Below are 16,568 nucleotides of genomic sequence, written 5' to 3'. Positions count from 1 at the left end.
CTTCACTTTACATTCTTGATGTCCTCTCACAGCTAATCAGGTCTTCTTTACTGAGTGTTCCATGTAGCAAATGGATTTTGAGATGCTCTCAAAATTCAAGTGGAATAGATTCCAGGTTTTATTTGGGCTTTCATGGTCTTGTTTTAATTTTCTTCAGCTTCAACTGAACTTACATGTGAGCACTTGATGGTCTATTCCACAGTCAACTCTGGTCTGGTTTTAACTGCTATTATTGAGTTTCTGCATCACCTCTTCTTCCCACAGACATCAGCAAATTGATTTCTGTGAATTCCATATGGAGGAGTCCATGTGTCAAGTCACCTGTTTGTTACTGGGAAAAGGTATTTCCTATAAACATATTTTTGGTCTTGGAAACTTCTATCATGTGATCTCTGTCTTAATTTCTGTCACCAAAACCCATATCTTTCAACTACTCTTACTTCCTTTCTGTTTCCAACTTTTGCATTCCACTGGCAAATAATGATCAATGCATCTTGATTGCATGTTTGATCAATTTCAGACATGAAATTGAAACTGAAAATTTGGAGATGACTTCAATTTATCTATCACTAGATTTAATGATTGGTGCATAATTTAAAAAATCATATGAAGGAGAATTGGTCAATTATTATCACATCAGATTTGGAGCATTCCCCCGTCCCTCTGGGTAAATCACCTTGAAAATGAATTGTGAAAACACAATCAGTTCCAGTACTCCTTCCCACCTCCTGCCTTCATTATTTACTCCAGAAATCCCCATTTCCTCCCTCTCACCCTCCCCTGTGTTCCCTATAACACCTTTTATCAGTTAATATCATTATGTATCCACTCCTCCTGTGCTTCACAGCTGGGGAAAACAAAATTGCCCTAAGGTGGTAAGGATAAAATCAGAAGAGTATAATTAAAAAAGTATAAATAATACATATGAAGGAAAAGACCTCTTATCAATATTCAAAAAGCCAGGCAAGGAATTTCTGTCATGGAATAAATTCTTTCCACCTTCTTTTGATGCTTCATGCATCATTCAACATATCTTGTACCCAGAACAAATTCAGGTTGACCCTATAGGGAGGTCAACTGGCAAAGTATCGAGTTTAATCCAGCATAATCAAGATTACAATGGTCTCTGCCTGATAGTAAATTGGAGACTCTTGCCTGTGACTGGAGTGGATCTGCCAATGTCTCAGTGAGACTAGGTATTCTGGAATTTGGCCTCCCACTATCCTCCATAGCCTTCTCCAACTTGGGTGTTCATAATTTTAGCTCTGATTCTTTTTTCTTCACTATATTTGAATTTTTGACTTGTCATCTTTGGATCATATTTGCTTGCATGCTTCTTCTGTGTGGCCTTAGTTGACTCCTTGCTTAGATGGCTGCTTGTTTGAATACACGCTTTTAAGACTCCAGACACTATTCCAATTGATAGCTGGACACCATCTACTTTCTTCACCACACTTTGCTATAGGACCCTTATCTTCAGTGATCATTTCATGAAGTCAGTGCTGAGCAGCGGCATGATGTAAGAACTAAATGTTCTTAAGTTAGAGCTAGGATTTAGTGGGAGCCTAGAACTCATTTATAGATATATACTTTTTTTGCTGTACATTGGAAATTAATCCATATGTCATATCATTCCATAGTTCAATCACGTCGAACATAATTGTACAATTTCTTCCATAATTAGTCTCCAGGAATACTTTTCCTTCCGGGACTTGACATCAGTTCCTTCCTATCTCCTCACCTCCCTATAGCGCCTCCTCTCTCCAAATGCTTATTAAGTTCTCTTTCCCTATAGGTTCAATTTTCTAGGTCAGTTCTGCCTTCCTGCTGCACACCACTAAAGGCCTTCCTTACCTAATGATCCCAAGAGCATTCTGAGTCTCTCTTCCCCCCACCCAGGGGTCAACCCTCCTTTTCCTCCCCCCAACATATATGCAGCTTTGTTCACACAAGCTTGACCTTTCCCTCTCCCCTCTCCTGCGCTGCCCCTCCCATCAGAAAGCTGAAGCAGATGAACTGTGATTCATGGCACTGCTCTGGTATTTTACCAGGCTGTCTGATCCCATCCGGAGACTGCATGACCTGCCAGCTTGAGCATGGGCCTATTCTGCTGCTTACTGCAGGGGACTCAGACAGTATTTGTCTTTTGTGCTTGACTAACTTCCCTCAGCACAATGTCTTCCAGATCCCTCCATGTTTTGAGGTGTTTCATGGTTTCATCACTGTTGTTTAGAGATGCATGGTATTCCATTGTGTGTATGAACCAGAGTATTTTTAATCCACTCTTCTATTGATGGGAATTTAGGCTGCTTCCAGCTTTTTGCTATTGTGAACTCTGCTGCAATGAACATAGGGAGAAAACGTTTGTGATCTGTTTCTGATTTCTTTTGGGTGTATGCCCAGCATTGGTATTGCCAGATCATATGGTAGTTCAATTTCCGTCTGTTTTAAGAGTTGTGATATCACCTTTCACAGGGGCTGCACACATTTACAAGTCCACCAGCAGTGGATAACAGTTCCTCTCCTACATTTTTGTTCTCAGTTTTTATAAACTGGGCTACAGTAATGGGTATTAGGCAGTATCTCATTATTGTTTTGATTTGCATTTCCCTCATGGCTAATGACAGGGAGCATTTCCTCATGTGTTTATTAGCCATTAGAGTGCCATCCTTTGTGAATGTCTGTTCAGGTCTTTTAAGAGGGCTTTTGAATGTTTTTCTTGTTGTAAGGTTGTAAAATTCTGTAGATTTAATAAATAGTCCTTGGTTGCATCATTGCTAACTATCGTTTCCCAGTCTATGGGCCCGCCTTTTACTCATTTAATAAACTCTTTTGATGTACTCAAGTGCACTCGGTATTTTAATAGGTCCCATTTGTTTATTTTCTCTTCCGCACAGTGTGCTTTTGTGTGAATTCTGACAGCCTCTGTGTTCCCTGAACTAGGCTCCTAGCTTTGTCCCAATTTTCTCACTCACGATCCTGATAGCTTTGGGTTTTACATGTAGGCCTTTACCCACCATAGGTTTGGCTTTGTGCCCGGAGTGAAATATGGGTCTTGTTTCATTTTCTGCACCACTTATTGAAGAGGGCATCCGCTTCCAATTTCGTTTTTTGGAACTTTGTCAAAAATCAATGGTCTGCATGCAGATGTTTTTGTTTCTGGATTTTCTGTCCTGATCCAGCACCAGTACCAGTACCAAGCTGTTTTGATGACTAACTGTATAGCAGGTTTTAAAGGCAGGTAGAGCAAGACCACCTACTTTGTTCATTTTTTGAGAAGTTCTTTATCTCTCCATATGAAGTTGGAGAGATAAGTCTTTGAAGAATGATGCTGGGATTTGAATCAGGATCGCATTGAATCTGTACAGTGCTTTAGGTAATATTGATATTTTTACAATATGGAGTCTTCCAATTCACGAACATAGGTGTTCCTCCATCTGTATGGATCCCTTTTGGCTTCCTGTAGTAATGTTCTGTAATTTTCTTTGTACAGTTCTTTTATTATTATTATTATCATTATTGCTTAGACTTACTCCTAAGTATTTCAGCTACTGTGTGGCTACTCAGAATATTTCCTTAGTCTCTCTTTTGGTACTCCCATCACTGGTATATATGTTGATTTCTGCTTATTAATCATATCCTGCTACACTGCCAAACTCCTCTATTGTTTCCAGTAATCCTATTATGGACACCTTGGGATTCTTGATATGTAAAATAATATCATCTGAAAATAATGAAACTTTTACTTCTTCTTTACCCAATTGTATGCCCTTGATCTCTTGCCCTTGTCTTGTGGAAATGGCTAAGCCCACCAGCACTATGTTGAATAAGGGACACCTTATTAGAGTCCCTTTTTGAGTGGAAATGTTTTCAGCTTTTCTCTATTGAGTATATTATTGGCTATTGGTTTTTCATATATGGCCTTTTTTGTATTGAGTATTTTCCCTTCTATTCCTATCTTCTTGAGAGTTTTTATTAGGAATGGGTATTGGCTATTATCAAATGTTTTTTTCTGCATCAATTTATATGATCATGTGGTTATTGTTCCTTTTCTTGTTAATATGGTGTATTACATTAATTCTTTTCAGAATGTTGAACCATCCCTGCATCCCTGGTATGAATCCCATTTGGTCATGATATATTTTGTGTATGTTGGATTCTACTGGCCATGTTTGTTTGAGTATTTGTGCATCTATGTTCATGAAAGATATAGGTCTAGAGTTCTCTAACCTTGTGGGGTCTTTACATGGTTTTGGTATCAGGGTTACAGTGGTTTTATAGACTGAGTTTGCTGTCCCTTTCTATATTCTGAAAGAGTTTGTGTAGGACTGGTGTCAGCCCTTCTCTAAATGCATGGTAGAAATCTCCTGAAATGCCATCTGGACCAGGGCTTTTTTTAGTAGGGAGTTTCTTGATGACCTTAACTATTTCTTCTTTTGCTAGGTTTGTTCATGTTCTTAACTATTTCTTCTTTTGCTAGGTCTGCTTATAATATCCATGTGTGATAATTTAGGGAGAAAGTGTTTTTCTAGGTATTTATCCATATGATCCAAGTTACTGAATTTTTAGCATACAAATTCATAATATGATTATCTTTTTATATCATTATGGTCTGCTTTGATTGCCCCTGTTTCATCCCTAAATCCTAATATTATAATTTGCTTCTTCTTTTCCTTTGTTAAGGTTGCTAGCAGTTTGTCAATTTTGTTGATCCTTTCAAAGAACCAGCTTCTCATTTGGTTAATTTTCTCCATTCTTTTTGTTTTCCAGTACATTTATTTCTGCTCTTATTTTTATGATTTCTTTTCCTGCTGCTCATGTTCTAATTGTTGGAGGTGCTACCTCACCCATTACCTCTTGAATTTACCTTCAGTTTGAGGATTCTTATATTTGTGTTTTTCAGATGTTTTCAGGATTGATTCCTTAAATTCTTGTATAAATCTCAACAGCATTTTCTTGAGTTCTCTATCTGGCAATTCAAGAGCTGTTTCTTCTTTGTCAACTGTTAAGTTTGGGTCTTCTTCAGTAATTTATTTTTGTTTCTATAGATTGTTTTGTGTTAGCTACTGGTGTTGTCTGTTGTCTGCATCACATCATGTATGAACTAAAGTGCTGTGTCATCTTCTTTGATTTCTACGGAGGAGGGGCTGGGTCTACAGGTTAGGGGAGGATCAGCTAGGTTCCAGCGAAAGGTCTTGTGTACACATAATGTGTTAGTTGGGTGTATAGAAGAAATAGTATAGAGGTGCTTGATATTGTGTTTTAGTTAGTGATATTTTTCCTAGGAAGTCTTTTAAATATGTTCATTTTTAGTTATTTGTTGAAGAGGGTTATGGGAGATACATTTTTGCATGGCAAGTTAGAGGAGAATGGGTATTGTAAAGGTCACCAACTAACCCTGACATGCTAATTTACAAGAAAAGGAGCACTGTGTTTTTGTTTTCAGGGGCTAATAAGAATAATTCTAAGAACTACCTGGAGCCAGCTATGCTGTGAGTTCAAGCTGCGTCTCTGTGTCACTGAGGCTGACACTCTCCCTACACTGCTGGAGTTATTTATTTGGAGGGTGTAGCTACACCCTTTCTTTGAAGCAAGTGTAAAGGGTTTGGCAATAGGATTAACCCCATTGGAATTCATATCTGCTGGCCACAGCAGTCTCAAGTGTCTAGGGCCTCTAGAAGTCCATGGATATGTCCTTAGGGCACTATACTCTAGAGGGGAAGTCTTTCCTGGGCCTTCTCCCAGTGAAAGTGCGCTTGCAGGCATCCCAATTCAGGGGACAGGGGCAAGGATCATTTGCAAGTGATGATCCGCATTGGGCGCTGATAGGCAGGCTGGGATGTGGGGGTTATGGAAAACCTCAGGGGACTATGGTATGGGCCAGTCGCAAGTGCTGGTCACTTGCAGCACAAGTGACACTGAGTTTTCTGCTCATGCACAGCACTCATGGGCCACTGGGGGTGGGGGAGCAACTCAGAGGATCAAGGCACATTGCTCACTGGGAATGCGAGGAATCAATACACATATGTGGGCATGGGAGCGGAGGTTTCAGGGGAACAGGGTGTGCAGGAGTCTCCAGGGCCAGGGAGAGCCAGGGAGTGCAGGCATGTGTTGCCGGCACAGGGAAACAACAGGGACCACAGTGCACAATTAAAATGGAAATAATGTCAATTATTGTGTTTATATCAGAGAGCCCTTTTAGAGGCACTTGGTGCACAACTGAGAATTCTCTGCTCCATATGTCCAGTCCCAGGGTGAATATAGGCCATTGTAGTTGGTGCTCCAGGGAGAAGGAGTTTCTGATCAGAGGTGGTCTGGCTAAGACCAGTTCACTCTCTAAAACCCCATTGCCTGTGTTCACTCTCTAAAACCAAATAGCCAGGGAAACACATGTCATGGCGAGCACAGCTGTGCCATCTATGGGTAAACCTCTATGAGTCCTGCGAGGCACTGCAAGACCAGGGCTAGGTCAGAATTCCTGAATTGGTCCCCTCACGGAGAAGTGCAGTGATCATTCACACGGAACTGCAGATAAGTGTCTCTACAGCAATGCCATCTTTCCAGAAGCTCCCGTTCACATTTTGAGTGTCTTCCTACCTGTAGACCTCATCCTCTGGACTGTATCCAACAATGTTCTTCTTCCGTTCATTAGGCTTCAGTATCCGACGTCTCCATGCTAAGCATAAGGCTTTGAGCACCTACTTCCTTCAAAGTAGGCAGCTGCTTCAGGCTTCATAGCTTGTTCTATTCTGGAAGCTCCACTGAAACCTGTCCACTTTGGTGACCCTGCTACCATTTGAAATACCAGTGAAATACAGTCCAGCATTACTACAACACATGTGCCACCATCATATGACATACTGACAGACAGTGTTGGCATTAAATTGTGCCCTTGTAAAATATGGATTGGCATACATGTGTGATAAATATAATTCCAACAAAGCAAAAATGAGCAGCAAGTGTGGCTGTTTATGCATGACTAAATACATCATGTGTTTTGGTTCCTTGGTGATGTAGGATCATGGTGCCATATCCCAGATAATTTTCCTAACGTCATTTTTTAGTTCTTCTGTTGTGCCTCTTGGTTTCTTGTATCATGTCTGCATCGTAAAAGCTTGCAAGGGGGAATTGGTTTATATTCACATAGAACAGCACAAGAAGAAGAGTCAGGAATTGAGGAAGGAGATAGGATATATGGCTACTTGCTTTCACGAAAACAAAAACAAAAAACTCTGCATTTTTTGCCAGGCCAGAAGTAGATAGATAGTGCCTCCCTTTCAATACTGAATGCTCTGAATAGAGATTTTTTTTAAAGGATCTTGAACAAAAAGGGGAAAATGCAGAACAGAAATTTAAAATTTCCATGAAATCCAGACTTACTGGAGCAGAGAGGCTGGTTAAATTCCTAAAACGACGTCTCTGAAATCTCTAAACCTCAACTCAGACTTATTTCTGACATCATAAACCTATACAATACATACTGCTATTCAGTTACTTCCAACTCATAGTAACCCTATAGAACTGTCCATGAGAGTTCCCAAGGCTATAAATCTTTATGAGAGTAGAAGCCTCATCTTCTTTCTGATGAGTGGTTGGTGGTTTTGAACTTCTGACCTTTTGGTAAGCAGACTAATGCACAACCCACTACACCACCAAAGCTACTTTAGCATAATTTAATACAGTGCTGCCAACCACAAGGTCAGCCGTTCCAAATTACCATCTTATCTAGGGGAGAAAAATGGAAGATTCTATTCTCCTTGTGTACATTTCTGCCCAAATAGAAAACAAATTTTTCATGAATAACAATGAGTATAGGGGAAAAGAAAATAAATCTAAATTTGTGGTAATGATTGTACAACTCTATTTAATATGGTTGAACTATTGATTGTGTGATATGTGGATGGAGTGCCAATAAAACTGTTTAAAAAGAGGTAGAGTCTCAGAAACTTACTGGGCAGTTCTATCCTGTGAGAGGGTATGGATCGATGACAATGAGTTTGCTTTCGTGTGTGTGTTTTGTTTCATTTTTGACTAAATAATATTTCTGCATTGAGCATTGTGCTTTCTATGTGGTATCAAATTGACAAGAGCAATTTGAAAGAAAGGAAATTTAGGGGTCAGCGAGTTCACATGAATGGAAGAGGGATAATTTGAGAAAAGCCAGTGAGAATTGTTGCACAATTTAAAGATTCTAATCAGTGTCACTGAATAGTGTTTGTAGAAATTGTTGAATTAGTATATGTTCTGCTGTGTATAATATAATTAAAATATAATATAGAATAAAATATAATTTGTGAATTCTGAAGAAAGATTTTTCACTGTCGTATGTGCATATAAATACATCTTTTTTGCTTATATTTGTACAGATGAAATCATGGTCTCCCTGTCTCTCAACATATATACACCCATTTAAGAACTACCTATGCATAGATATTCATGGATATAATTTTTATTTTTACCAGGTTACTTTGTGGTTACCCCACCCCATATCCTAATTTTAGCTTTACTGACTGTGGAGTGAAGCAACCATATCCTTTTTATTTTATATGAATTTGGGGGTCAAAGAAAAATTAAATATAACAAATTGCTACAGTAAGTAATCATATAATTAATGTTTTCATCACATTTCAACCATGTTCATTGTTATTGGACTGAATATGCTAATGACAGTTGTCATTGTGCTGATCCCATCGCATCGTGACTTAGTGTCAACTACAACTGTGCTTCATCGGGTTTCCAATGACTAATTTTTGGAATTTTCTCAGCGATCTTTTCTTCTGAGGTTCCTGTGGGTGAAGTCAGATAACATTCAAGTCCCTTAACCATTTCTGCCACTCTAGATGGCTATACGCACAGCTTCAAAGGCGGATATTGAAATTCAGTAATCTATCCATAGGAACAAGTGACATTCCCATATTTATATTTAAATGACTCACCTTCACAGATCAACCTGTTCTTTATTTTATTCTCATATTTAATCTTACCTTCATCTTTTTGTCTAACTTAATCACGTAGGTCATTGATATTTGGGAATCACAGTTTATATTTGACATCTTTCTTTTTCTGTTAGAATTGTAGTTAGTTTTTCTCTTTCAAATTATATACATTTTATTCATTTCTAAGTTTAGGGTCAGAGGTTTCTGTTAATCTTCAAGTCTTGCAATAGCTTTGATTTACTGTTCATTTCCTTTTCTTTTAATCCAAGAATATTCTCTTGGTCCCATAACAAACCAAAATGATTTCTTTCTTTTTTAGCTTAAAAACATTTGTTATTTGATTTTTAAAAATATATTCTGCAGAAGAAAACTTGTTACAGAGAAATTCAGATCTTGTTTTAACCCAGTCTATAGGCATTTCAATAGTTCTGGACCAAGTTTTATGCTAATATTGCTGCTTGTGTTTTATAAGTAAATTAATAATGTGTGTTTGTGTTTTCTCAAGCTCTGGATAGACTTTAGGTTTTGATTGATTTTCATGATTTCTTTATTACATTTCTTATATAAGTGGCACATTTCTTTGCTTCTATTTAAGTCAGTGGGTTAACTTGATTTTTGTTTTAAGAAATTTTTATTTTGTGAGTTAGCTCTATACACTAAATTTATTTCAAGGTATATAAAATTAAAATGGTACTTAATCCTTTCTCCTGGCCTTGCGTGGATATTTGATTTCTGACTCCCAATCCCTTATCAGGCATGGAATTTCAATGGAACACAGCAGTGCCAGCTTTTCTTATTTCTCTGGATTTGATATTTCTCTATATTTCTGGGACCTGGTTCCATCCTTCTCCCACCTTTTAAATATGAGCTTATTTTACAGTGAGGCAAACTAAGTTATTGAGAAAATCTGACTCTTCCTGGGAAAATGTGAATGAACTATTTTCAGACATTCCAGACACCACCTGCCATTTTTCCATTGCCATTTTGATCTGTGTTTTCCATGATCTTAGTCATGTGACCACACGCGTAACCTCATTGTTCTGATTCTGGGTTTCAGATCCAGATATTGATAGCTTTAGAGTACTGGTGGAATTCACAGCCGACGAAAAATTAAAAAAAAAACCAAAGTCCCCATCCATTTCTCAAAATCACTGTAAATTATATCCATAAATTGCTATTATTGGTATAATAACAATTATCTGTGGGGTAGATTCACAGTCAGAATCTCTGGGATTCGTCTCTTGCATACTTTCATTAGAACTGTTTCTACTTAGTAAAATGTTGAGTAGAGGATGTACAGTGGGGCTTGGCCAAACCAGCAGGTATTTTGTATGTCAGCTTCTCTAGTAAATGCGTACTCAGAGGGGATATTTGCATCTCTTCCCTTGAGTGATATTTGAAAATTAAATTTATGTTGGAGTTATTCTTCTGTTTATTTTAGCTTCAGAGAAACTAAAACAATAAAAGATATTACCAATTTATATTAGTCATATGCAGCTGGCTCTCCCTCAGAAATTTCAAAGCCATATTTTTGAAAACTAGACTCCGAGAATTTTCACCTAAAACCAATTTATCTTTTTGTGTTTATATTTTATTTAATATGCATTCTACATTGTCTTTGAATCAATAACTGTAGAATCATGAGTTCTTACTCTCTTATCCCTCTATATCTAAACAGTGTCCTGCACACTCACTAGCAATTTTACCTTTATTGTTATTTATTTTAAAAAATCATTTTCTTTGGGGATCTTAAAGCTCTTACAACATTCCATACATCAGCTGTTTCAAGCATATTTGTGCATATGTTGCCATCATCATTTTCTATGCATTACTTTCTATTAGAGCCCTTGGTATCATGTCTGCTTTTTTTCCCCCTCCCTCCTCCTCCCACCCTCATAACCACTTAATAACTTATAAATTATTATTTTCATGTCTTACACTGACTACTGTCCCCTTCACCCATATTCCTATTGTTCATACCGCCCCCGTGTATGAGGGGATTATGCATTGATCATTGTGATTGGTTCCCCCTTCCTCCCTTCCTCCCACCACCTTTTCCCTACTCTCCTGTTATCACGATTCCCAATTCTGTTCCTAAGAGGTTGATCTTACCTGGATTCTGTGTGTTCTGAGCTTCTCTGTACCAGTGTACATTCTCTGGTCTCACCAGAACTGAAAGTCAGGCCTGGGGCCATGATAGTTGGGGGTGAGGAAGCTTCAAAGAACCAGAGGAATATTTTGTGTTTTGTGGGTGCTATTCTGCAACCTGGTTGACACATCCCTTCCTTGTGACCCATCTGTGAGGGGATGTCCTATTATCTACAGATGGGGTTTGTGTCTCTGATCCAGCCCCACTCATTCTCAACAATATATTTTTTGGTTTGTTTGTTTTAGGTCGTCTTGTACCTGTTACCTGATTCTGTAGACACCTTATGATCACACAGGCTGGTGTGCTTCTTCCATGAGGGCTTGCTATTTCTCTGGTAGATAGCTGCTTTTTTAACTTCAAACCTTTAACATCCTAGACACTACATCTTTTGAGAGCTGGCCACCATCAGCTTTCTTCACCACATTTTCTTATGCCCCCATTATTTCTTCAGCGATAGTGTCAGGAAGGTGAGCATCACAGAATTCCAGGTTGTTCGAACAAAGTGCTCTTATGTTGCGGGAGGGCTTGAGCAGAGGCCCAAAGGCCATCCTCTTCCTCAATGTATTGCCATATAAATATATGTACACAGGTTAATACCTCTATTTTAATTAATTAATATATTTACATAAATACACAGCCATGTTTATACCTGCATCCATAGATTTGCTTCCTAGATCTTTCCTTTGTTTCCTTTTACCTTCCTCCTGCCCCACCATCAAACTTGCCCTTCTTGTGCCTCTTACTAATTTCTCTCAACGAGATTGCTGTTGCTCCAACACCACTGGAATCTCTACGTCCTCTTCATTGGTGCTTTTAATACCCTGGGTGTTCCCCTCTCTATGGTGTTATTTGCTCACCCCTCATTTCCACTGCCTCCTTCCCCCCAACCCCCCAGGTCCTTCCAGAACTGTCAATTCCATTGCTTTCTACTTGGGCTTAATTCCCATGCCTCTCTTATATTGGTAGGCAAAGCAATGATAACAGAGACAAAACCAAAGATTGAATAAAAAGAGAAAAAACAAAACAAAACTAGCAAAATTAAGAAAACCCAAAAAGCATACATAATTCCAGTTCTATCTGCTGTCTTTCATGACTATCTCCCCATCAGTCCTGGGGGCTTCTGGGAACTGTCTTTCCTAGCCTGAACTCTATTTTGGGGGCTCCTCCGGGATTTTGTGGCTTTGCTTTGTTCCCATTACTGGTCTGTTATATTCCCTTCTTGGTTCACCCCACTGGGTGAGTGTGTCATACTGGATACCCTCCCCGCCGTGTGCCCCAGTATTGTTCTCTGATGCGGTATGCTCCAGCAAGGGGACCTCATGTGTTGACCGGTTGTTGGCCCTACAATCCTCTCTGTGTCTTCACAGCTCCGTGCAGGGACTTCATCCTCAGGGCTTGCTGTGCTAATCTGGGTTCTAGGCCCTCATTCTCCCTTTTTCTCTTTGGTTTACTTCTGTGTGGATGTGGGAGGCTGGCTCCTGGCCCCAACTTGCAGGTGTAGTCCTCTGTCGCACATATTTCTCGGGTGGGTGGTGGTGGTTGTCAGTTTGGCTCTGACTGGGTGGATCCTGTAGGCCTCTCTGCTTGTGAGTTGCTCTATGTGGTTACGTTGCCCTCAATGTTTGGACTGAGTGGTGGGATCTGAACTCACACTTTCATTTCTGTGGAGACATAAATGATATCAACTAATCCACCCTCCCCTGGGTGGATTAGTGCCCTATTCACCCAGTGCCATCCTCTCCCTCTTAAAATTTTTTTAAAACTTTTAAGTAAGCCCCTTAAACCTTCTATTATCCTACTCTATTATCAAGACCCTAGATTAAAACCAAACAAAGTGTGCCCCACATAGTTTTCAATGGCCATGACTTTCCTCGAGTAGATGATCGTGTATTTGTTCCAATGCCCCTCTGGGTGGAACCTAACAGCTAGATTTGTGATGAGTTGGTACGGGCTGGGCTCTGTTCCACCTGGGGCCTCGCTCCTCCATTCACTGTGAACACTGCCCCCCTTCCTTAGAATACTACAACAATTTCTTAAGTATTTCCTTTTCATTCACATTTCCTCTCCGATTATTTTATAATACTCAAATAAAGATTAGATTACGCCGTTAACTTGTTCAAAAGACTGCGGCAGCTCTCATTGCTTATAAATTGAAACCTTTCCTTCTGTTTTCCTTTTGCCTTCCTCCCTTTCCATGACCCCCTTCCCTGTTCTGTAGCTGAACCAACCTACTGAACTTTCCCAGGAACACTCCATATATACAAAGTCATGTAAAACACAAAACTGGTAAAAAGTCATAGACATGTTTATTAAACAAAACCCTCAAAATGTGAAGCTATTGTTTCCTGACTTATCCTCCACCTAGGCCTACACACTTTCTAATGATGGGGTCCTCATTTCCCTGACCCAGGGGTTCTCAACCTGCCTAATGTGCGACCCTTTCATACAGTTCCTCTGTGGCGGTGACCCCAACCATAACATTATTTTCTTTGCTACTTCATAACTGTAATTTTGCTACTGTTATGAATCGGGCAACCCCTGTGAAAGGGTTGTTCAACCCCCGAAGGGGTCGCGACCCACAGGTTGAGAACCGCTGCTCTAACCCTTCCTCAAGGAATGTTGTGCTCTCTGATTTACACTAAGCCAAAAGAGAAATCTTGGCATTCTCAAAGGTCTTAAATATTGCTCCTGTTCAATGTTACCTAAGCGTTGGCATCAAAGCCCTCTGAGGAGAAAAGATTTGGGCTATGGGAGTGTCGGGTAAAGTTCCCTAAACAAACCTGCATGGAACAGTCCTTCCTGCTGTCAAAGGAGGGGTGGAGTAGCGTGACAGAGAAGAGTCCCATGCAACTCTCCTGGCGCTTTTCTCACACGTGTAGGTTTCCGTGTCCTTAAACCTTCTTCTCTAATGGACGTCCATGATCACCCTGTGTCCTTTGAGAAAGTACCCTTCTGGAAATCCGCCACCCGTAAGAAGGTTTCCATAAACTGCTGGTTAGAACTCTATCCTGAAGTTAACTGATCCAACCGATCTCCTTGTCATCCACTATTTTGATTAGACATTTAAAAGGTGTACCCATTTATTCAGATTATGTAAAATACATACATCTACATTATGTAAAATGTAAAGAAAAATGGGTAAAATGCCTGTTATTTATAAAAACCGCTCATGCCAACTGTTCGGTTTGCTTTTTATTTCCCTTTTATTTTCAGTCGTACTGACATGCAATCTACCTATCGTGCAATGCAATGTGGTTGCCGTCAGGTGCCATGGAGTTGGCTTCAAATCACAGCGACCCTGTGCACACAGAACAAGACGCCCCCTGTCTTGTGGCATCCTCACAATGGCTCCCATGCTTGAGCTTATGATTGCAGCCACTGTGTCAGTCCATTTTGATAAGGGAATGCCTCTCTTTTTCTGCCCCTCTCATTTACCAAGCAAGATGTTCTTCTCTAGGGATTGGTCTCTCCTGAAAATATATCCAAAGTATGTAAGATGAAGTCTTGTCATCTTTGCCTCTCAGGATCACTCCTGCAATACTTTTCCCAAGACAGATTGGTTTGTCTTTTTAACAGTACTTTGCATATTCTTTTCCAGTGCTTGAAGCAGACAGTTCTTGAGTTTAAACCATACAGTATTCTCTTGTTCTGTTTGCATAACTTCTTCCTGATCCGTTTGCAAGGTCTGCATGACCAAAGTGAAGTGTTCCTATTATTCTCAAGGCTACACACAATGCGTTATGATCCAAGCAGTTGAGTGCCTTTTCAAAATCAATAATATACAAGTAAACATCTCTCTGCTTTGAGACAAGATCCATGTGACATCAGCAAAGATATCCCTTGTTTCATGTCCTCTTCTGAATCCACCCTGAACCTTTTAATGTACTGCTGCAACCACTGTTGTATGATCTTCTTTACTTATATGCTATATCAGTGATATTGCTCTAACATTTGAGCATCATCGTGGGTCACCTTCCTTTGGAATGGGTGCCACTATGGATCTCTTTCTGTCAGTTGGCCAAGTAGCCGTCTTCTAAATTTCCTGGCATAGATGAGTGGACACTTCCAGGGCTTCATCAGCGTGTTGGAACATTTCAATTGGTCTCCCACCAATTCCTGGAGACTTGTTTCTGGCTGATGCTTACAGTGCTAATTGAATTTCTTTCTTCAGCAACATTGGTTCTTGCTCAGATTGGTTCTTCCTGAAATGGTTAAAGGTTGACAGGTTATTCTTGGTATAGTAACTGTGTATTTTGTCCATCTTCTGTGGATACTTTATACTTCATTATATCTTGCCCATAGAATGTTTCAATATTTAAACTTGATGCTTGAATTTTTTCTTCAGTTATTTCGGTTAAGTTATCTGAGTTTATTTTGCAATTCAATGGTTCAATTATAGTAGGAAACATTGTGTAGTCATCACCACAGTCAACTTTAGAACAATTTCTTCTTTCACATAAACATTTGTTATTAGCTCCCCATTTCACCCCAGTTACTGTCCCTACATATTTCTCTAAACTAGATCTCATATACAGAAAATCATACAAAACAAGAACTAACAACAAAACCCAACAACAATGACAAAGTAAAATAGAGAAAAACCTCAATAGAAAAGAAAGTAGAAAATATCAAAAACTGAAACAACTTTAAAATGGGGCAAAAGGGAGATCAACTGATAAGTTGTTACAATTTAACCTAACCACCTCTGCCATAATTGACTGCCCATGCTCTTCATCTGATAGGAAAGGTATTCACATCTCTGGACAGAGGGGATTCACCAGAGCCTTAATTTATGTAAGGCCCCTGCAAATGAATTTTGGACTTAGTGTCATCAATGCTGAGCCACAGAGAACCCCTGGGGGTTTCTGAGACTGTATCTGTTTATGGGAATAGATAGCCTAGTCTTTCTTCTGAGGTTCTGCTGCTGGCTTTGAACTTCCATCCACATAGATCATAGACCAGCATGTAAGCACTGCACCACCAGGGCTCCATTCGTGGGAGTTGAGTTACTGACACCTGTAGCCTTCTGCAAACCAATTGTTCATAAAGTAAGCTCTGATATATTTACTGATGTATTTTTCCCTGAAAGTATTGTACGAAAAGTAACACATAGCAAGAGTGTTCCTTAGAAGCAAGAATGATCCCACCTCTTATGATGTGCTTTGGAAATGTTGTCTGAAGAGCCCAGTCCCTGGAGAAGCACATAATTTGGTAGAGGGGCGGTGAAAAAGAGGAAGGTCTTCCACAAGATGGATTGGCACAGGGCTGCTACAGTGGCCTCAAACATAAGAATAATTGTGAGGCTGGCTCAGGACCCAGCGATGTTTCATTGTGTTGTATGTAGGGTCACTAAGAGTTGAAACCAACTTGATGACAACTAACACTAACAACTATTCCCTCCTTAGGATTTGGATTGTATTAGTCACAGTCCTTAGATACCATAAGCTGGTGTGCATCTTCCTTGTAGATTTAATTGATAGTTT

Source organism: Tenrec ecaudatus, chromosome 5 (assembly GCF_050624435.1).
Source record: "Tenrec ecaudatus isolate mTenEca1 chromosome 5, mTenEca1.hap1, whole genome shotgun sequence".
Taxonomy (NCBI): Eukaryota; Metazoa; Chordata; class Mammalia; order Afrosoricida; family Tenrecidae; genus Tenrec; species Tenrec ecaudatus.
The sequence above is the reverse complement of the archived record's forward strand: the minus strand, read 5'-3'. Positions refer to the sequence as shown.